Consider the following 23,760-nt stretch of genomic DNA (forward strand, 5'->3'; position numbering starts at 1 on the left):
TTTCTGAGACACCTTCGGTATTACTGCTACACAGAAGCCAGTTGTTTCATTATGATTGGCAGAACAGTTTTTTTTCCTGATTTGTTGAACTACAGGTATACTTTATAGGTAGTCACATTTGGTCTTATTACAAGTGACTCTAAACTGGTGATTTCAATTGTGTGCATAAAAGTATATTTGATTTGTTGTATTTTGGCCATGTTTGGATAGATGAGCTAACCCTTAATAACAACTGGAAGTGCTGTACTTTTGTCAACGATCATCATGAATTTTTGTTCAATGGTGGTTGTTTAGAGTTAATGTTTATTCTAAGGTTGCTGTTAGTATGATAGTTGATCTGGTTAATGTAACAGGTCTTCGTAGTTAAATGTGAGACTAAAAGACATTTTACAGACTAATGTTGATGGTTTTTCAAATTGGATAATAAATGAAATTGCTCTCATTGATTGGTTGAGGAAATGTTGTACTCTATTGGATGCCAACTCAGTTTCCTGATCTGATTGGTTTACTTATAGTCATGTTTTATTGGCCATTTAGGTACATGGTTGGTTTCTTGGACACTTTAGGCATTATTGCTGAACTAGAGCCAGTCATCTTAGCTTTCATTGTTGTATGGTGATTGGATGACTGGTAGAATAACCTTCTTTGATTTTTTGAGTTATAGGGACATTCTACAGGCTGATGACATCCATTTCTCCTGGTTGGCAGATATATTTAATTGAATTGAATTAGATATCTGTTGTCTTACTGCTCTGCAAATATATAGGGATCAGTATATATTTTTTGGCTTTATAATTTGCACATTCCTCACATCTGTGTTGAAACTGTCCCCCCCCCCTCATTTCCTGCCTTGTCTTCAGCTGATATAATTGGCTTTATAGCTGGTGTGTGTGCCCTGTTAACTAACCATATGCATTCAAACTGGAACCTTAGTTTGAGAGACAGCCTTACAAGACTATCTGCAAATATATAGAGCTGAGTATATTTTTCTGTATTATTCTGTATTATAGAGCTAAATTGTTGCTTAGGTATCTGTTGTCTTACTGCTCTGCAAATATATAGCGATCAGTATATATTTTTTGGCTTTATAATTTGCACATTCCTCACATCTGTGTTGAAACTGGTTCCCCCCCCCCCCTCTGTTCTTGGTTGTAGTTTAAATTTGGTGGCTTTTGCAGTGCCCGCCCCACTGTAGATTTGATCTAGGACACTCCCCCAGTCCCATCTCTTTACCGCATTCTACCTAATAAACCCTTTCTGCACTTGCTTTTAGTCCTTTTTAATTTAATTGCATTTTTTCAAACTGTGTGTGGACTAATATTGCTACATACTCAAGTGTGCCAGCTTGCACTGCATGAGAATTGTTTTTACTACTGCTTTTGCTACTTTTCTGAAAAAAAAAATGTATCTGCTTTTACTGTACTTGTGTTTCTTCCTACTTTATTTTGCTTTTGCGTTAGCCTAAAAGTACTCAAATGTATTTATTACCGCTTGGTGTAACTCATTCTAAGCCTTTCAGTTCAAACACTTGGGCTTCAGACCAGTTGTTTTACATTAAGAGGGTTTGTGGTCTGCACTGTAGTGGCAGAACAGTTAGCTTACATCCTTCTAAGTTGGGAACTGCTGATTGAGGGCTCAGTGTCTGTTATTCTAAAAGTGTATTAATTCTGGTTTAAGCACTTGGGCTTTCAGGCCAATTATTTTACATTAAGAGGGTTCGTGGTCTGCACTCTTGTGGGAGGAGAGGCTGGACTCTGGCCTTCTGAGCTGGGAATTTCTGGTTGAAGGCTTATAGTGCATGCATATCTGAACTGCTTCTTACTGAAACTGGTACACCTTGTTTGCTGTAGCATAGACTAGATCCAGGCCTGCTGAATCTAGCTTTGTTTGTATGCTTGTTGTTTGTTTGCTTGTTATTTCCCTGGAATGCTAATTCCACCTAAAAACGCGGCTTTTCAGTGCTTCTGTGGATCCCTAGTGATATCTGCATTGCTTACTGTACTTATTTCCTTGTTTCACTTGAAAGAAAGTTACTGTTTGTCGTTTTTGCATTTAAGTTACCTGTAACACATTGCACTTAAGTTATCTGACACTTGCTCATTAAGCAATTGTATAAGTCAGCACTAAAAAATTAAAAGCACTACACCCTCACAAACTCCCCTTGAGTACCTTGTTCCCCATTGGCCCTTGTTTTCAATTATAAAGGAATTCCCAATACTATTCTAGCATGTCCAAAGGTCAGTTGTCAATCTCCTCTCCGGTCCAGCTGGTGAATCTGGGAATCTTGAGGCAATGTTACAACTGCTTCATGTACACAGACAACCCTCTCCTCCTCCCAACAAATTCCAACACATGTGAGAGATGCAACCATATAGCCAAACTGGAGGCTAAGCTCTATCAACTCAGTACTGGCATAACCAGTCAGGAGGAGAAGGAAACCACACTCACTACAATTCCAGTCTCACATAGACCTACCACGACAGCAAACCAAACACATAATCACACAAAAACATACTCGGAGGCTCTAAATAAAGATCTGCCTAAGCAGCAGAGACCTCCAAAGCAGACACCCAAGCAACCGCTAACCTAAAAGAAAACACATGCAACACATATCTCACAAAGTCAGTGTGCCGAACAGTCACAGCCCTTAAGGCTAAACAACACACCTGATACACTTGTAATAGATGACTCTATCGTCAGGCACACTGACGTCCTGCTCACCAGGCTGAACAAGGAGAAGGTCACGGTGAGCAGCCTGTCGGGCACTAGGATCCACCACATAACACAAGCACTCAGGTCACTCCAAGGCAAGTACAAATATGACTCAGTCATTGTCCATGCTGGTGTGAATGACCCGAGACGTACCTCCCTGGACTACATGAAAACAGACATAGAGGAGCTCTCTGAGGATGTAGCCCAGGCCGGTATGACCCTGACCTTGAGTAGCATCTTACCCTCACCAAGAATGATGCCACAATATGAAGACAAGATGATCAATTTCAACAATTGGCTTAAGTACTGGTGTCATTCAAAGGGGATCCAATGCCTGGCAGCCTGGGATGATATGCTCGACAAGCCACGATGCTTCGCTAAGGACGGCTTGCACCTGTCACCCATGGGCTTTCGGATATTGGCAAAGGCTCTTGCTACCCCCATAGTGCCTTTTTTAGGCAAGGCTCAAAAGACAAACCCACCTCCATAGGTATCACAACGGACAAGAAACTAAGAGTAATGCTACTCAATGCCAGAAGTCTAAACCTCAAGATGCACGCACTCAAAACTCTCCTTAGCATGGAGAACATCAATATCTGTGCAGTAACAGAAACCTGGTTCAGGGCTCCCGAGAGCACCCCAGCACTACCAGGTTATAACACATACCATGCTTTTTGGCCCCAAAACTTGGACCGAACTACAAAAGGAGGGGGAGTATCAATATTCATCAAAGATACCCACACCTCCAGGTTGGTGGCACAGCACGAAGCATCAGAGACTATCCATGTGCAACTAACAGTGGGTAAAACTGCCTTCCAGTTTATAGCCTGCTACAGACCACCCTCCCAAACCCAGGAATCCCACTCGGCCTTCCTGAGAACACTGGAAAATATGAAGGTCTCTCCAAACACCATTATATTGGGCGACGTCAACTACCCAAACATAGACTGGGAGCATTACTCTAGCTCCAACACCCTAGCCCAAAGGGTCCTAGAATTCATAAACTCAAATGCTATGGAACAACTTGTTACCACTCCCACAAGAGGGGAAAATATACTGGACCTGATCATCACCAACATGGGGACTCAATGCTCCAGACCAGAAGTGTATCCCTCACTGGTAAGATCAGACCATAAACTAATCCAACTGGATATTCACATCCCGACCCCACCCCCTGCCCAGAAAACCACAGTGAAAAACTTCTCTAAAGCAAATTTCACACTCCTCAAAACCGAGGTGGAATCCTTCAAAGCCCCCGGGCCTGTGGAAAATACGGCCCAGACCGCAGAATCCTTTATAAATGCATTCTATGAAAACCTTCAGGAATGCATGGATCATGCAATCCCAAATAAAACCAAGACCCAATCCTCCAAAGGCAAACGTCCTGTCTGGTGGACCCCAGTCATAAACAAACCATACAATAGAAGGAGGAGGCTACTACATGATAGAGCAAAATCCCAAAAAGGGAAGGCATCTCTGATCAGTATTAGCAAAAAACTACGGGCACTCATAAAATCGTCTAAGGCCAGCTTCGAGAGAAAAATTGCACAGGACACTAAGGATAATCACAAGGCTTTCTTTAGTTATGTTAGGAACCTAGGTGGGAATTCCCAGATATGCTCAGAATTAGTCCAAAATGACAAAAAAATACACCGAACCCACAGACATTGCCAACATCCTAGCTGACAGGTTCAGCGCAAACTCTCCCTCCCACCAAAGGGCAAATATCTATCCCAGCAGAGTGCTTCCCCCCTGACATCTCAGATGCTCAGGTAAGAGCAACCCTCTCCAAAGCAAAAAAACACAGCATCAATGGGACCAGACGGTGTCCCGGGCTGCGTCCCACATGAACTCCAAGAAGAGCTAAACCCAAACATAAAACTACTGTTCAATCTCAGCCTTACTACAGGATATGTACCCACAGAGGGGCATACAGCAACAGTGGTCCCTCTCCACAAAGGTGGTGCCTCAACGGACCCTGGAAACTATCGCCCCATAAGCCTGACTAGCTTGGTCTGCAAAGCTATGGAAAGGATCATCATGGACCTCATAAATAAAGATATTGGGGACCTACAGACACTGGATCCTACCCAGTTCGGCTTTGTTAAGGGCAGATCCTGCCTCTTAAACCTGGTCGACTTCTTTGAAACCGTCACCAAGGCCATTGACGAAGGGAAGGTGGTCCACACAGCCTACATGGACCTCGCAAAAGCCTTCAATACAATACCCCACTTGGGCATTATAGATAAGCTCACCAGCTTAAATATAAACCCCTATGTCACTAGATGGGTTGCAAACTGGCTCAAGGACAGAACCCACATGGTTAGAATTGCTGGTGCCATGTCAGACTCCAAACCAGTTACAAGTGGCATCCCACAAGGCTCAGTCCTGGGACCTCTCTTGTTCGGTATATATTTCTCGGAGGTACAGGCTAACACGGAAGGACTGTGGCTGACCAAGTTCGCCGACACAAGCATCCTCCAAAAGGGCCTCATACAAACAGACAACTGGTGCCAGAGCCATGGCCTCAAGCTAAACGCCAAAAAGTGTATAGTCATCCCCTTTGGCAAAAACAAAGTGCCCACAAATTACCACATAGGTGGTAATCCATTAAGTACAGAAGAAGTAATTAGGGACCTGGGGACCCAAGTTGATAGCAATCTCTCATTTGACAACCACGTGGCCAAAGTGGTTAGAGAAACATTTTATATAGCCCACCTAATCATGAAGGGATTCACATCTAGTTCAGGGGAGGTCATCGTGCCTCTTTACTCATCCCTCATCAGGCCCATAATCGAGTACAATGCCCCTTTTGGGATGTACCTTACCAAACACCTGCAGCAACTGGAAAGACCCCAAAAGTACCTCACCAAGAGGATCAAAGGGCTCAAACAGATGCCATATGCTGTCCAGTTAAAGAAACTCCAGCTCTACTCAGTGGCATACCGCCTGCTCAGAGGCAATCTGTGCCTGACGTATAAAGCCATGTCCAACCCGGAATTAAGGGACATGCTGCACCTCAAAAAATCCAAATCCCATCGAGCTACGCGCTCGAGAGACTTGAACCTCAGCACTGAAATAAATAGGACATGCTGGAGGGACAGATTCATAACCCAGAGGCTCCCTTCACTCTGGAATAAAATTCCAGTCCAGGTTAGGCAGAGTCCCTCATTGACTCTCTTCAAGAAGAATCTTGATGAGTGGATGGGAGATCGTAGGTTTACCCCGGGTATCACTTCTATGTCACTGTTAGACAGAGGCACAGTATACTAACCTCGAAAAAGGGCATAGCAAAATTAATTTAAAATGGGTGGCGAAAGCCAAACATACTCTGGCTAGGCTTACAAATGCCCTAGGACAGATAGCCTAGTATGAACCTATGAAGTTTTCAATTGGCTTCTGCCATTATTGCTTCCTGTTTTGTATTTACGGTCTGTTTGAGACTTTTAATGTCTGTTTCTTTGTCATTTCAATTGGCTTCTGCCATTATTGCTTCCTGTTTTGTATTTACGGTCTGTTTGAGACTTTTAATGTTCATTTCTTTGTCATTTAAAGGAAGGGGGTTGCCTCTGGGCTAAGGATTTATGGAATGTTTCCACTGATCTAATATTGTTAGCCGACAATCATTGGATGAATGGAAGATATACTTGCTAACTAGTATAACACGTCTACAAGTTGTTACACAAAGATAAGTTGCCACTGATAGGCAAGAAAAGTAATGTCATTATTGATCAGCATGTTATTATCACATCATTTTTTCTTGGGCAAATGATCTCTATTGTCATTGGGTTACAGAATTAGAGTTTACGATAGGATTGGTATATTTTCACATATAATTACTATTTTTATTTTGATTGGCCAAACATTTTGGTGCTTTATAAGATGACTTTTATTGGATATTTTATACTTTAAATATAGGTTTGTTTCAATTGTTAGTTGATCTGAAAAAGGGTTTTGTAAATCCAAAAGCGCTCATCACCATTGTTATTAAAGCTTTTAGTATTTTAGCTGTGGCGGTCGTGGTACTTTCTTTGCCTTGGTTATTTATTTTATTATATATTGGAGTACCTGACCTTGGAGACCTTTGTCTTAGTTTTGTTGTGGATTTATATATATCTGCTCAAAGATTTTTTTTTTTTTTTTTTTTTTTTTTTTTTTTAAGAAGGATGGTGCCAATGTGCAAAGAAACAGAAAAACTTTATACAAAGCATTTTAGAAAATTGGGGAGCTTGGATAACTATGCTAAGAGAATGGGAACAAAAGTAAAAACTAGTGATAGAAATAGAAGCAAAAACTCTTACTAGACTTAACCCACACCCAAGCAAGGAGATATATGTCTGTCTCAAATGAGAGGCAAATGAGATCTCAGGTAATATTGGGCTTTGCACAGGGTTGTGGTTAATGGGAGTCTGAGCTTTGGATCCAGTGTCTTGAGTGGCCGAAGACTGATCTGAGGTCACATCTGAAGACCCATCCATTCAGGAATGCATGGAAGAGAACATCAGAGCCATTGCTAGTGAAGGTCTCATCACACATTCAAGATACAAAAAGAAGTTATGCACTCAGCATAATGTTCCATCTGCTTTGTCCATTTTCATTCTTCCTCAACAAATGTGTTCAGATCAGACCCTCAGATCAGACTCGGCCATCTTCTATAGATTCTTGGATTTGACTCTTGAGCTCCTCCCTTACCCATAATGCTCCTGACCACAGCAATACCTTAGACTGGGTTTCCTTTTGTTATATGTATTATTACGAAAAATACAATAACAATGTTATGACAGAAAAAGTGATAGCTGAAAGAACAGAAGCTCAAACGGGAACTATGGTTCCTATCAACAATTCTATCAGGTCTCTCCCGAAGACATGGACAGGGGGAAGGAGGGAGGGAAGTTGAGGAAGAATGAAAATGAACAACACAGACGGAATGTTATGGTGAGTACATAACTTCTTTATCTGATGTTGCCATTTTCATTCATTCCTTAATGAATGGGACACAGTCCCCAGCTATGGTAACCTTGGATGGCCTTCATGGAAGGATGCTCAGAGAACCGTGGAACCAAAAGCAGCTCTATTCCTGGAGATGATTCCAACTTGTAACGAGCAATGAAAGTATGGGTATTAGACCATGTGGCAGCTGCACAAATATCATCAATGGATGGTCTAGCCCAAAATAGCAGCCGATATAGACAGTAACCTGGTTGAATGCACCTTTGGTTGTCTTGGTAAAATTATGCCTCTAAAGGAATAAGCAAAGGAGATACAATCTATCTGTTTAGTCAGTGTAGTTTTTGAAACTTGTTTTCCCACTCTAGGTTGGGAGGATGGCCTAATGGCTAAGGTGTTTGCCTTACAGACACAAGGTACAGGGTTTGAATCTCACAGGAGATAATTGTCTAGGCTTAAAATGGCTCGCAAGGGCAGTTAGCCTAGTACTAATCTATGAATCTATGAATCTATTATTAGGGAAGAAAACAAATAATTGATCAGTTTTCCTAAACTCCTTGGTCCTGTGAAGGTAAAAACAAAGTTGTCTATGTACATCTAAAAGATGAAGGGTGCATTCTCCTTTATTTTCAAAATTGAGGAAGAAAACTGGCAAACTGATCACTTGATTGATGTTGGCTTCAGAGGCAACTTGTGGTAGAAAGGAAGGATTTGTGCGTAAAGTAACTGTGAAAAATCAAATACAATAGTTTGAAAGATAGTACTTGGAGTTCAGATACTCATCTTGCATAAGTAATAGCCATCAGAAAAACAGTTTTCCAGGAAAGAAACTTGAAATCTGCTTTAGCTAATTATTCAAAGAGAGAATGTACTATGCAAAACCATAGCAAGGTCCCAAGGTGGAGTAGGGTCCTTTAGTGGAATTCTAAGCAAAAAGGTACCCTTAAGAAAAGCTTTGCATAATTTAGATGACACTAAAGGGGGAGCATTACATCTGATGTGATAGTTGGAGAGGACTGCTGACCAAATTTTAATAGTGGAAAAACTTGCTTCTCCCTGAAAAATCAAGGCAAGTAAATCTAAAATATCATGAAGTGGGATGGTAGGTAAAAGGATCTAACTCTCACTGATGAGCCCAAAAAGAAAACCTTTTCCATTTTCTTTTGTAAATCTTCCTAGTCAAAGGTTTATGAGATGAGACTAGTATTTTTTGAACTGCAGAGGAAAGCCTGGAATGTCTAGCCATCACTGGAACTGGAGGAACCATTTGGTCAACTTGGGGCCTGCAATGTTTGGGTGAATTTGCCGTGATGGATGCGAGAGGAGGTCTGAACTGGCATTCAATGTCCAAGAAGGACATACTAGGTGAGATCCAAGGAAGGGGAACCACACCTGTCGAGGCCGGTAGGGAACAATGAGGATTACTGTGCTTTCTGAAGAAACTTGGGGATGAGAGGCAAGGGAGGATAAGCATAAAGGAGACCGGACGTCCAAACATGGATTACAGCATCTCTCGGTGACTGTCCCTGAGGTGGGATAAGGGTAAAGAACCTGCTGAATTTGTTGTTGGGGGAAGATGCAAATAGATCACAGCAAGGTTGACTCTATTTGTGGAAGATCATGTTCGCCACTGATTGGTTGAGAGACCACTTGTGAGGCATGTAGATGGTCCTGCTGAGTTTGTCCGCTAGAATGTTGGATCTCCCCGGTATGAGCATAACTACAAGAAAGCAGTTGAATGAGATTACCCATTGTCATACTTTCATTGCTTCTCAACAAAGGAGTAGGATCGGACCCCCCCCCCCCACATTTGATAATGTACCAGACTACTGACATGTTGACCATTTGTATTGCAACAGTCGCTAGAGGGAGACCGCTCTGAAAAATCTGTAATGCTAGAAGCACTGCTCTCATCTCTAGGACATTGATATGCAAATTGGTCTCTTGTGGGGACTACATGCCTTGAACAGTCCACACCAAGTAATGCCCCAATCCCACCCCAACTGGGAGGCATCCATGGTCAATGTGGTGTTCAGGAAAGGAAAGATAAATGGACGCCCCTTGACCGATCTACTAGGAGTGAATCCCACCAAAGAAGAGACTTTCTGCAAGCTTGAGACAGTTTTATTGGATAGCTTAAAGGGTGCAGATGAAAGGGCAATTGCACTACTATGGTCCATTGAAGAATTCTCATGTAGAGAAGAGCAGAGGGAATTAGAGCAACTGCAGCAGCCACTGGCCCTAGAGCTTTGAGTACCAGTTTTGCAGGGTTAGAAGGAAGAAAAACTGTCTGACGTGTCTTCAATGTAAGAACTCTGTTTTGAGTTCTGTTTTGAACAGCAAGACAATTGACTGTGTCTAAAGAAGCCCCTATAAACTCCTTTGAACTGGTTGAAGTTGTGATTTGTCCACATTAATAGTGAGACAGTTGAAGTAAACAATCTCTGGCTTTTAGAAGCAGATGCTTGGTTGGTACGGTGAGGGGGCCAGCCATCTAAGTAAGGAAACACTCTGACTCTGAGCAGTCTCAGGTGAGCTGCTATGCATTTGGTGAGCACCCTGGGGGTTGTGGTGAAACCAAAGGGCAGCACTCTGAATTGATAATGACTGGCTCCCAGCTGGAAGTGTAGATACCTTCGAGAGTGCCTGGCCATTTTGATGTGAGAGTACACATCTTGAAGATCGACTGAGCACATTCAGTCACCTTTCTGTAGAAAGGTGGAATGGACCGAACCATGACCATCTGGAATTTGGAATTCTTTACAAACTGATTTAGAACGAAGATCCAAGATAGGTCTCAGGTCCCCTGTCTTTTTGGCACTAAAAACAACCTCCAATAAATTCCAGATCCTGCTTGGTCTGGGGGGACCTCTTGGATGACTCTTGTCTATCAACTTTTCAGATCTCTTGAGCTGCTAGCGCCTTCTGATTGGGTGGAACATTGGGAAGACTTTTCCTCTATTGTACTGGAATTTGTAAAAAGAGAATGCAATAATCCTCTGGATATGATAATTTGCACCCATGAGTCTTTTGTCATGGCTATCCAGGCTTTTTGGTGCAATGATAATCATCCCACACTGCCTCCAGTGAGGGACAGTCAGGCAACCTTTCAGGAAAGCTGGAAGGATCTGTCCGAGAAAGAATCTCGAGATCCTTGGTTCTGCAGACCCCCCCCCCCCGCCATGTGGGTGACATTACCATTATAGTTACTTCCCCCTCTGCCTCTGGGGGAAAAATCTCCTCGTGATTTCTGAAAAGGACATTAAGATTTCCGGAACCACATCATCTTTCCACTGCGTTGATTCCTAGAGAAAGGTCTCTGCAGGGTAGAAAAGCACATTCCAATGGCAGACAAGGTCTTTCCATCCTTTTCACTGTGGGAGAGAGCGTCTTTAATGGTTGACCCATCAAAAGGAGCACTGATGAATGATGCCTTGAAGGGCTCTACATATTGCACAACCACATCCAGGCATGTCTCCCTATGGCTATGCCTGAACCGATCACCCTAGAGGTACCTTCAGCTGCATGCAAGCTTAACCTCATGGCTGCATTTGTAATAGATTGCAGGGTGGCCAGTCTTGAGGAAAATGACTTCTGTTCGTCTGTGGACATGGACCCTTGGGCAGAAGTAGAGAGTTCCTTTACAAAATCCCTCTGTAATCTGGTGAAATGTGCCAGGTAGTTCAGCGATCGCAAGGCAAATGTCGCTGACATATACACTTGCTTCCCAAACCTGTCCAATGTCCTAGACTCTGGACAGTGGAGCTTTGTTCAGCCAGCTCCTTTTTAGTGGCTGCCACAACAACCATGTTATCCACAGGGATCCCTTTAGTCCAGTACTGTCCATCAGCAAGGGGTGCTCAAAATTTTTTCCAGGCATTTGGGGATTGGTTCCACGGAGTCCAGTTCCATCCATGCCCTGCAGAAGACAAAGTCTATAAGCTCATCTACAGGGAAAAGGTAGCCCAAGACATAGACGGTTCAGACTTGAAGGCTTCCAAGAATACCAATTCCTCCAGGGAAGGGGGTTTGGGAAGAACAACCACCTTTCTGGTGAAGGATCTCTAGGATGTCTTCAAATGAGATGCCCTGAGGTGGAGATCTGGGTGACCCTTCCCCTTCATCAAAATCAGCATCTTCCATGAGAGACTCTTGTGGGTAATCTAAGTGCCTCCTTTTGCACAACCTCTTCTGAGGGACCTCCTCAGTGGGGTATACTTGTGAGGCATTAGAATAGATGGGGAGTTCCAGGTGGGAATTGCCTGGAAACTCATATGGGTTGGCTGTCCCTGAGAGGTATGATGAGCAGACTCAGACACAGGATCTGAAGGGGGAAAAAGGCAGAAAAGCCAAGAGAAGTCGAGGACAATCTGCTCAGAGTCAAAGCTCTTGGAGAAATCCCTGCCCCTCCCTGACCCGTCACTCCAAAGGGGGAGTCAGAGCTCAGCTGTCCAGTGTTGAAGTCCCAAGGGGAAGTGACAGCTCCGAGAGCTTTGGAGTTGAAGTCAAACCCTCAGATTCAACACAGACACTACAGCTCAGAGAACCCTTACACTCCTATGGTGTAGGAGCCAATCGGATCAGGGACATTCCCAGAGTGAAAGACATAGCACTCTTCAGATCCGATGACTCGACCCTTGGGGATCTCAGATGCAAGGGCTCCAAAATGGAAGGCCGGATCAGAGCAGGAACAACAACAGGCTGAAAGGATGGTTTAAGGCTCACAGATCTGATAGGAGATGGAGTCGGCAAGACCCCAATCTGGATCTGTGTTCTGAGAAACTTTCTCTTCATCCTATCCACCTCTGCCTCAGACAGACTTCCGTACATCCTAACAGAGGAGGATGTGGTGGGTGGTCTAGAAGACTTTTTGGGTGTCTCCTGCAGAAAGGACGGCCTCAATCTGGGTGACAGACACCAGTTCAGAAGAAATCCTCTGACTACAGGGCGGAGGGGCTGGAGATACAATGAGTATCGGATCTGAGGTCTTAGGAACCTTCCACGGCAGCTCTGATGGAAGAGCAGCCTTTGGAGACTGAACAGGAGACATTTTATGCTGCTCCCTGGGCTCCTTAGATTTTTGTGAAGGGTTTGAGCCCCTAACATAGAAGTACATGAAGAAGGATCAGATGCTGGTAACAAACCTTTTAGAACAAGTTTATTTCAGCTGTCACTAATGGCCATTGAGTTAAAGGCTTCACAAATGGAACAAGGAGTGTCCAAATGTGATGGGCCTAAGCAATGAACACACTCCCTGTAGGCATCAGAGTTGGGAATCTTATGCCAACAGGAAGTGCGTTTCTTAAAACCAGTCAGCTTCTCAGCCATACGGGAAGAAAAAAAGGCACACAACAATCAGAAACAGAACAACAATAACTAACTATTTAAAGTTATACAGAAAAAATAAACTAGTACTATTTTTATTTATTTTTTTAAATATAAGGGGAGAAAGGAGAAAGAAATACCAACAATGGTAATAAGGGAATACCTACAAGTGAGGTAATGATATTAGGAAATGCCACCAACTATGGGAGAAAAGATACCAAGACAAAAACTTTGGTACAAGAGAGTAAGGGAGATACTATAAAACAGAAAAAAGTTTAAATGAAGAAAATTAGTTAAATATACTCTGATCAAAACACTCAAGAAACCCTTAGAGCTAGAGAGATCGCAATCCCATCCAAACCTAAAGAGAGGCAAGTGAGATCCAAGGTAGTGCAGTGGTCAGGGGCATTGTAAGGAAGGAACTAGGGAGTCAGATCCTAGACTCTAAAGAAGATGGCCAAGTTGAATCCTAGGGTCAGGTCTGAACCCATTCATTGAGGAATAAATGAAAAAAAGAAGTTATGTACATACTATAATGTTCCATCTGTATTGTCCATTTTCATTTATCCTTGATATATAGGTTCAGTTCTGACATCGGAGCCAACTCGGCCGTTACTACAGCTCGCTCTGACCACAAACTCTCAAGCTTCACCTCTACCTATAATGCCTGTCTCCCAGTTACCTCAGATCAAGTTTGCAGATTAGATAAAGACTGATAGATAAAGAAACCTCAACAGAAGCTAGATCTGGTAAGCTTCAACGATTACCATACAAAAATGTATGTTATCCATTCTACCTAAGAGTCTTCAAAGGCTGGGGGATGGAGGGAGGGGAGTTGAGGATAAATGAAAATGGCAACACAAATGGAACGTTATGGTGTGTACATAACTTCTTTATCTGATGATGTCAATTTTCATTTTATCCTTGATATACTGGGCAGTCCCCAGCTATTTTAGACCTTGGAAGGACTCATGGAAGGATATTCCTGAGCATTACTGAACCAAAGTATGTTCTTCCCCTAAAGACCAAAACCAATTTGTAATGATTAATAAAGGTATGGGGTGAAGCCCAAGTAGCTGCTACACATGTATCATCCATTGAAGCTCTAGACTGGAAAACTGTTGAAGTGATGACAGATCTTGTAGAGTCTGCTTTAACAGACCTAGGTAATGCAATTTTCCTTCTGTTATAGACAAAAGAAATACAATCCTTGAGCCATCTGGCTAAGGTCACCTTGTTGACTGGTTTACCAAACCTAGCACTTGAAAAGGAGACAAATAGTTGGTCAGATTTTCTCATGCCATTTGTCCTGTGAAGATAAAAGTGTAATTGTCTGTGAACTTCTAGCAAATGCAGAGAGTATTCACCTCTGTTTGAAAAAAATTAGAAAGAATACTGGCAAATTAATTGTCTGATTGCTATTAGACTCTGACACTACTTTAGGTAGAAAGGTGGGATTTGTTCGTAAGGAGACTCGGTCCTTATAAAAGATCAGGTAAGGTGGTTTACATGATAAAGCCTGAATTTCTGAAATCTTTCTAGCATAGATTATTGCCACCAGAAATAATGTTTTCCATAACAAGCATTTCAGATCACAGTCTGCAGACGGTTCGAAGGGAGAATGTACAATAGTTTGCTACACTAGGTTTAGGTCCCAAGGTTGGGTAGGATATTTTAAAGGAGGTTTCAGCAAAAGCATCCTTTTTAAAAATGACTTACAGAGTCTATAAGAAGCCAATGAATGTTCTTCCCAACCATCATGGAAATTTGAAATGGCTGCTAGCTGTATTCCGATTATAGAAGGGGAAGCTCCTGCATTGAAAAAAGAGGCTAAGAACTCTAAAATATTATCAATAGAAGTGGAAAAGGGATCAATATCCCTTTCATGTGCCCAAATGGTAAATCTTTTCCATTTACTATTATATAATTTTAGTGTGGAAGGTTTATGAGAAGTTAGGAGAATTTGGCGTACTGGGGAAGAAAGGTTAAGATGGCTGGCCACTAGTGGAACTGCAGGAATCATGCTGTCAGCTTGAGGTTCAGAATGTCTGGGTGAACTAGCCCATCTGGATGGGACAGAAGGTCTGCAGCTGGGTCCACAGTCCATGGTCACTGAATTAGATAAAGCCAAAGAAAGGGGAACCATATCTGTCAAGGCCAAAATGAAGCAATGAGGATTACTTGGCTCTTCTGAGTGCTTTCTGTAAGAATTTTGGGATTAGAGGTAGCAGGGAAAAGGTGAACAGGAGACTGGAGGGCCAAGCGTGGAGAAGTGCATCTCTTGGTGACTGAGAAGGAATCAGGGCCAAGTAGTTGCAGCACTTGTTTAGGAGAAGAGGTGAACAGGTTGCGGCAAGGCTGGCCCCATTGATGGAAAATTTCTTTCGTCACTTTTGGACTGGGAGACCACTCATGAGGATGGACAGTATAGCTACTCAGCTTGTCTACTATCACATTGGAACTCCCTGGAATGTGCGTTGCTATCAGAAACGGTTGTAAGAGATTCTCCACTGCCACACACTGAGTGCTTCTCAACAAAGGGGATAAGATTTGGTTCTTCCCTATTTGTTGATGCACCAAACAACTGATAATATTGTGTGTGAATTGCAATTGTTCCCAGAGAAGAGCAGTTTGAAAGGTTTGCAATGCTAAAAGCACAACTCTTAGCTCCAGAACATTGATATTGCAAGTTGGCTTCTGTAGGGGACCGAGTGCCTTGGACAGTCTTGCCCAGAAAATGCCCCCTCCACCCCATCTGGGAGGCATCCATGGTCACTATGGCCTTGGGTTCTCGAAGGACGAAAGGGGGGCCCAGGAGAATTTCTTTGGAGTGAATCCACCAAACTAGATCCTTTCTGCATTGATGGTGATCAGAATCTGGTATGACATGGGCTGATATAGTGTAGACCATTGAGATGCCAGCGGCCATTGCATAATTCTCATGTGATATCTGGCTAGGGGAACTAGCGTAATTGTCACTGCCATAGAACCTAGGGCCTGTAAAACTAGGCATGCGGGAACCTTCTTCCTGTGCATAATTTTTTTTCATTTGTATTATGATTTTAAGTCTTACTGGAGGAAGCGATGCTATAGTTGTCGCATTCAGCAATGGCCCTCTACACTCCAAACTCTGGGTTGGAGACAGTTGAGATTTTTCTTGGCTGATGGATATTCCTAACTATGTACAGGTCTGGAGAACATAATCCCTTGCTTCTATCAGTTGATGCCTGGTCGGAGCGGTAATCAGCTAGTCATCCAGTTATGGAAACACCTGGATTCTTTGCAGTCTCAAGTGAGCTGCTACTGCTGCCATACATTTGGTGAACACCCTGTGGACTGCAGTGAGACCAAAAGGTAGCACCTTGAATTGGTAATTACTCTCTCCCAGCCAGAAGCAGAGAAACTTTCTGGAGTGCTTGTCCATTTTTATATGGTACTACGCATCCTGAAGATCTATCAAACACATCCAGTCATCCTTTCCTAAAAATGGAAGAACGGACTGTACAGTGACCATCCATAATTTTGTTTGTCTTACTGATTTGTTCAACACACTGAGATCCAAAAACTGGTCTCCAGTACCCTGTCTTTTTTGGCACTAAAAAGAATCTTGAGTAAATTCCAGATCCTCTTGGGTCTGGTGGGACTTCTTGGAGGAATCTTTTACCTAGCAGTTTTTGAATTTCTAGAACTGCTGGTTCCCTCTGAACAGGTGGAACATCAGGGATTTTTTTGCATACAGAAGAAGATGGAAAAAGGGTATGGTATAACCTCTGGATATGATCCATTGCACCCAAGAATCTGTTTTATTTAGCTAGGCATTTTGGTGCAAGGATAAGCATCCCCTAATTGCCTCCAGAAGAAGACAATCAGGCCTCCTTTCAGGGAATGCTGAAAGGGCTTACCCGGGAAGAAGTCCCTGAAGACTTGGTTCAGCAAACCACCTCTGCTACATGGGCGGCGTCTTCCTTTGTAGTTCCCCCTCTGACCCTGGGGGAACTGTCTCCAAGTGTGCCCTGGAAAGGCCCTTGGGATTTTTTGATCCACATCTTTCCACCAGATGGGGTTGGTGGAAAAATGTATGCCCACAGTAGAAAGGGTCTTACCATCCTTCTCACACCTGGATAAATTCTCTTATACTTTTGGACCAAACAAAGATGATCTGTCAAAAGCTGCATTAATGAATGAAGACTTAAATGGTTCTGAAAAGTCACACAGGCGCATCCAGGTGTCTCCTTATGGCTACGCTTGAACCTGCTGCTCTGGAAGTCCCTTTGGCTGCATGCACAATGAGCCTCATGGACTAGTTTGACACAGACTCCAGGGTAGCCATCTGGGAAGCAACCTTTTCTTGGATTCCCTCAGTAACAGCTCCAGCCAGGTATCTGACAACTCCTTGATCAGATCCCTTTGAAGTCTGGTGAAATGTGTAAGGAAATTCAAAGACCTTTAGGTGAAGGTCAATGAAGGGTAAACTCGCTTCCCAAATCTATCCATTGCTTGAGACTCTCTGTTGGGTGGATGGATAGGTGAACTCTCCTCAGCAAGTTCCTTTTTCATGGTGACTGCTACAACCATGGAATCTACTGCTATACCTTTATCCCAGAATTGCTTATTCTCAGGCGCAGATAAAATTTTGTCCGGTCTCTTGGGGATGGGTTCAATAGTGTCCAGAGCCTTCCATGCCCACTGAAAAATCAACTGAATGAATTTGTCAGCAGGTGGAGTCACCCAAGAGGTAGATGGAGTACCAAAAGCCTGCAGGTAAACAAATTCCTCCGAGGAAGGGTTTTGGGACTTCCAGTCAACCCTCTGTTTCAAAATTTCTAGGAGGTCTCCAAAGGAGGAATCTTCAGGGGGTGACCTTGGGGACCCTTCCACTTCATTAAAATCAGTGTCTTCTGTGATCGATTCCTATGGGGAATCTAAGTGCTTCCTCTTGCACTTCTTCTGAGGAACCTCCTCCGGGGGTTAATCTGGGGAGGTATCAGAATATGACAGAATCTGTATCTGAGAATTCTGTGGTTTTGGTACTTGCTGCCCCACTGGAGAGACATGTCGAATAACTGGGCATGAGGAAGGTATCTGCTCTGAGGAGGAAGGAGCCAGCTGAGTCACTGCAAGAGACAAGACCATCTCCATTGCCTTGAAGGCTGGCCCCCCAAAGAGGGAAGGGAGCCTGGAGCCGAGATCAGTTCCCCTTCCGAAGAAACAGCCCCAACACAGAAGCTGTAGCTGAACTGAACCATGCCAATGCTCGAAGGTGCAGGGATGGCTCTGAAAAACTGGAGGTGACTCCTGCCCCTCACAGCTGACAGGACAGATATGGCACTGGGTGGTCTCTGGCTCCGAAATAACTGAAGAACTCAGCTCAATAACCAGCTCTGAAGAGAGAGAGGGATCTCCGCAATCAATAGAACCGGCACCAGACAACTTGGAGCTGTAAATTCTGAAGCCTCAGAAGAGGTCAGAAGAGGAGTAGTTAGAGGGGTGATTGAAGGTTCAGCACCTGACCACATAGGGGCTGGAGCCAAAGGGAGTCTTGTGAAACCTCTCACCCACAAAATATTATTCGCCAGTCCCTCCACATCAAGTTCTGTAAGGCTTTTGGTGGAACAGGCTGACAACAGAGAAGGTGATTTGGGTCTCTGAAGAAAAACCGTGGGTAACTCACACACAAAGGGGTCAACAGATGAGGAGCAACAAGTCCTGGGTAGAGTTTCCTTTTGATAAACAAACTAAGAACCAAAAACTGCACTACAAATCTAAACCAAGAAACCAGACAAAGGAGACTAAACACTGATATTTAATTTATTAAAAACTGAATGCTTTCATCAATTACAAGATTTCTTCATAATTAAAAAAGACACACACAACTGCATTTAAATAACCCTCGCACTGGTCACATGAAGTAAAAAAAAAACATCCAATTACATTAGAGATTGGCAAGCCTTGTTAAAAACACAATCTACTTTGTACTTTAAACAAATTAATATTAAGTGATATTCCTAAACTAAATAAAATAAGCCATCAAATTAAATATGAACATAGTCTTAAGACACTACCTAAAGAAACTCTATCATTTAAACCTGGATGAGTCCATGCATTTAGTTTAATTTGCCATGTTAACTCAGAAAATTCTAATAAATCATCCTAGGTCCACCCCTATTGTTTTTAAAAATCACATCAATACCAAAAAACAAAACCTTCTGTAAGGGAAAATTAGAAAAGTGCCTATAAAGGGCCTTATTGTCTTTTTTATTTTTAATTTCCAGTACATGTTCATATACTGCATCTTTAAATTTTCTTTTAGTTTTTCCCCACATAAAAACATGTACAACTTTGGCACTGAGCAAGATATATTATAACAGAGGTATTACAGTTAAAATGATCCTGGTCTGATTCTAATGCCATTAATCACCACACTGTCCTTTTCTAGTATATTCTTGCACTGGAAACATAACCCACACTTATACATGCCTTCTCTTTTATTAGTGTACATATATATATATATATATATATATATATACATACACACATATACACACACATACTAGCTATCACAAAATCTTCTCTTTCTAGGTATGGTTTCAATGATTTTCCCTTCTTAAACACTTGTCTAGGCTCTAAGCCTGCAATATCAATTACATTATCAAAACAGGAAAACATTTTCCAATTAGTTTTTAAAATATATATATACCTGGAATGTCCAAATGTAAATTGGTCACAAATCAGCAAATTTGGGCCTGTCTTCATTTGCTTGTTTTTTTGAAATACAAGTCTCCTGGAATCTAAGAATAGGAACATATATTCCACTGTCGCTTTTATTTTTAACTTCATCATAAATAGCTCTAAACTAAAAGGGTATCCCCAGATGGTAAACATAGAACACAATGTGTCACATTCTGCCAAAAAAGTTTAATTCTCAGAAATCATACGTGCCAGCCGAATAAACTGGCCTTTCACTATTCCCTTCTTTTGAAATTCGGGATGACAACTCCCATAATGTAACATACTACTAGAGTATGTAACTTTTCTATAGATGTTACTAATAATTTTCTGCTGGGCACTATCGTTAGTAATATGTATGTCCAAATAACTAATTTGTAAGGGAATGCAGGTGTATGTAAACTTCAAAAACATCGAAGTGCTGTCAAAATATTGAATAAAAGTGTCTAAATTATTGTCTTGCCTCCCATACAATAAAAATATTGTCAAGATAACGGACATAAAATGACCAAGAGGTGGCTGAAATTTGTGGAAAACATGTTCTCTTTCCCATTGTAACATGACAATATTAACAAAAATTGGAGCACATGATGCACCCATCGCCACCTCCTTTTTTGTAAATAATATTGCCCATCTAAGAACACAAAATTAAATATCAAAACAATTTCCATTAAAGTATATAAGGTGTTAATCTCATCATTGTCAAAATTTGTAGAATCGTGAAAAGCCTGTAACTCTTCTGAATGGGGTATAACATTGTAGAGGTTAACCTCATCTATGGTGAGGAAAATCATGGATTCAGAACACTTTACTTTTTTAAGCTTGTGCAGGAAGTCCCGAGAGTTAACAAAAATGGTCAAGTCTTTAAACAATTCTTTAATTTAATGTCAAGATACTTAGCCAAGGGATGTGTCTTTGATTTACTGGTGTCCACAGTGGGCCGCATTGGAGGATCCATAAGGTCCTTGTGGACCTTCGGAATACCAAAAAGAGAAGGTATTGTTGATTACTTGGCATTCAAAAAATAAAATTTGTCAGCACTGATTTGTCCCCGAGAAACCATATCCTTCAATAAATACTCAATCCGCTGATAAGTACCATTCACATAATTCAGTGAAACCTCTTCGTAAAAATCACCATCCAAAACATGTCGGCTCATACGATTTAAATAATCAGTTCTAGTCATAACCCCTCCCCCTTTGCCTGGCTTCATTACCCGAATATTCTTATCTCTGCTTAACCTTTTCAGCAGTGACCACTCATTAGGAGAAAGATTACTGTCACCACAATTTGCTTTTAGTAAATTTCTAAAGTCAAACATACACATTTAAAAAAAAAAATAATAACAAAGCCAGTATGGTAAAGTGGGGGGGGGGGGATTGAATAAACTTTTACAAATCATGTTGTTTAAATTCAAATTGGCTATCTTTGTCACGAAAGAAAATTTTTAAATTCAGCTTCCTTAAAGTTTAAGGTCTATGCACAATTAGTCTATAGAAGAGCTAAGCATCGGCACAAATGTAAATCCTTTACTCAACAAGTTAGGGCCAAATAGTTTGCTAGAAAAATTATAAAAAAAAAAGTCACCTTGGGTGTTAACAGTCAAAACAAGTCTGGGGGGTTTCTTCAATTAAATCTGGATCACTAAACAAGATTAAAGAAGTGTCTGATATCTCCTCTTTCCCCGACAATGTCGCTGATTCTGTTGGAAACTCATCTGTCTGTGCCTGTAACGGTTCCGTTCCTCTCCATAGTGCTGTCTCTGACTGAGAATTCACTTCGAACATCTTGGGACTGTAACATATAAAAGGGAATGACATTCTTCCTGGTGACCTTCACCCTCAGAAACCTGACTGGTAAAAGTTTGTTCATCTTGCTCAACCATAAAGGAACCCTTAGGTAAAGGATATGCAGTCTTTTTCTGATACTCTGATCATGGAGGAGTTTTTTTTTTTCCTTATACGCAGTAATGTCATTACAAATTATGTCAATTAAATTAAATGCATGGACTTATCCAGGTTTAAATGATGGAGTTTCTTTAGGTAGTGCCTTAGGACTACCTTCATATTTAGTTTGATGACTTATTTTATTTAGTTTAGGAATATGACTTAATATTAATTTGTTTAAAGTAGGTTGTGTTTTTAACAAGGTATGTCAATCTCTAATGTGATTGGATGTTTTTTTACTTCATGTGACCAGTGAGAGGGTTATTTAAATGGCTTTCTGAATAAGTCTTATGTTATAATTGACGAAAGCTCTCAATTTTTTAATAAATTAATTATTGGTGTTCAGTCTCCATTGGCTGGTTTCTTAGTTTAGATTTGTAGCAGAGTTTCCTTTTGCCTTATATCTATAATCTGTACCGAAGTACTCAGTGTCAGTGTAGAATGAGAAGGTAAATAATCTTGTGCCGAAGCCATCATCGTCAAGGGTTTTGATGTATGATTGGTTGTCAGAGCTGGTGATTTTCCCGGTATCAAAATCTTAGAATCAGAGTTCTTTGGCTTAGAGGAACTTTTAGGAGCTGAGGATCTATGCTTCTTAGCTGTCGGTGCCAAAGGGGAGGATGGTAGCGACAAACTCCACTTTTTACCCTCCTCCAAAGAGGACGATGAAAAAATGGAAGAAATATCCATTTTGCTTTTGTCCACAAGCAAATATGGCCTCTCCAAATGCAGATGGAATCAAGCCTTTCAAAATCAGCTTGCTCTTCCTATCAACAAGAGTCCTATGGCTAAAACCATGGCAAATACTGCAGTTCTCCTGTAAATGCAAAGGACCCAAACAATATACACATAAAAAATGCAAGTTTGATAGAGGTATCTTATGGCTGCACTTCTGGCATTTTTTGAAGCCAGAAAGGGCCTTAGTTTTCTCAGCCATAATAAAATAGGAGGCTGGAAGTGCATGCATGCACGCACACACACACACACACACACACACACACACACACACACACACACACACACACACACACACACACACACACACACAAAACACTCACATGAAAGAGAGATAGGTAAAAGTCTCAACCAGAGAATAAACACTTAAAGAGAGAAGTTTGAAAAATAGAAGAAAAAACTACTCAAAAAGTGAAGCTAAGCTCAAGAGCTCTGGTGAACACACCTGTCCGGAAAAGCGTCAAACGATATCTGTTGTAATTGGGAGACATGCATTATGGGTAGAGGAGAAGCTCGAGAGTTTTTGGTCAGTGTGATCTATAGTAATATCTGAATTGGTTCTATTGTTGCAACGAAACCCGTATGTCAAGGATAAAATGAAAATTGACATCAGATCACAGTTTGTACTAGTGATGGGAGATTTGCATATTAAGTAAACCAAACCTCTCTTTTATGCACAGTTGATGTTACTTCATTACACACCAACATGAAACATGATTTGGAATTAGATGCACTCAGATACTGGTTTGATTTGGCTGACATATGTATTTTTGAACTGACATTCTTTAATACACATGACTGGGTTGGTGTTAACAAGAAACATATTTTATTAGAAGGGTGCTTGTTATTTATAGTTGAAGGGTACAGCTATAGAGGCTTATTTTGCCTCCATACAAGAAGATCTTTTTACTGGCTATTTTGAACAACAGTATAACTGTAATGCCAATAACAATATTTATTCAATACAACATGGTAACAATACTTGGATGACTGTTGGTTGCTAAGGCCCAGGTCCAAAGAAAGGCTACATGAGCTCCTCAGATCACTCACTGCAGGTTTAATATTTACTTTTCATTATTGTAAAGAACTCCACATGTAGACTTACCTGATATTATTGTTACCAGGCTTATAGATGGGACCTTTCAGACATCCTTGCATTGCAAACCATTTTCTAAAAAACTTTTTGCTTTTGGCTCTGAGTTGCCACCCTCTTGATATGAAGAGCAATGTTCCCAAATCTGAGTTTTTGGACCAGGACAATAAAAACACATCAGTTGATTTAATACACAGATTTGTACATTGGGGTTATGATATTCAAGTGCTGGAACAGGTTAAAAAAGGAGGTGGAGTCTGTCAGGGGAGTCACTAT

The 23,760-nt window shown here is 41.6% G+C and overlaps 1 protein-coding gene across 3 annotated transcripts in view; it reads right to left on the reverse strand.

Moving 5' to 3' along the window:
- The window catches only part of LRRC45 (leucine rich repeat containing 45), a 1,637,099-nt gene that overhangs the window by 995,930 nt on the left and 617,409 nt on the right, over positions 1–23,760 (reverse strand). The window lies entirely within an intron of this gene.

The sequence above is a fragment of the Protopterus annectens genome, chromosome 4.part0 (genome assembly GCF_019279795.1).
Source record: "Protopterus annectens isolate FY-2018-M chromosome 4.part0, PAN1.0, whole genome shotgun sequence".
NCBI lineage: Eukaryota > Metazoa > Chordata > Ceratodontiformes > Protopteridae > Protopterus > Protopterus annectens.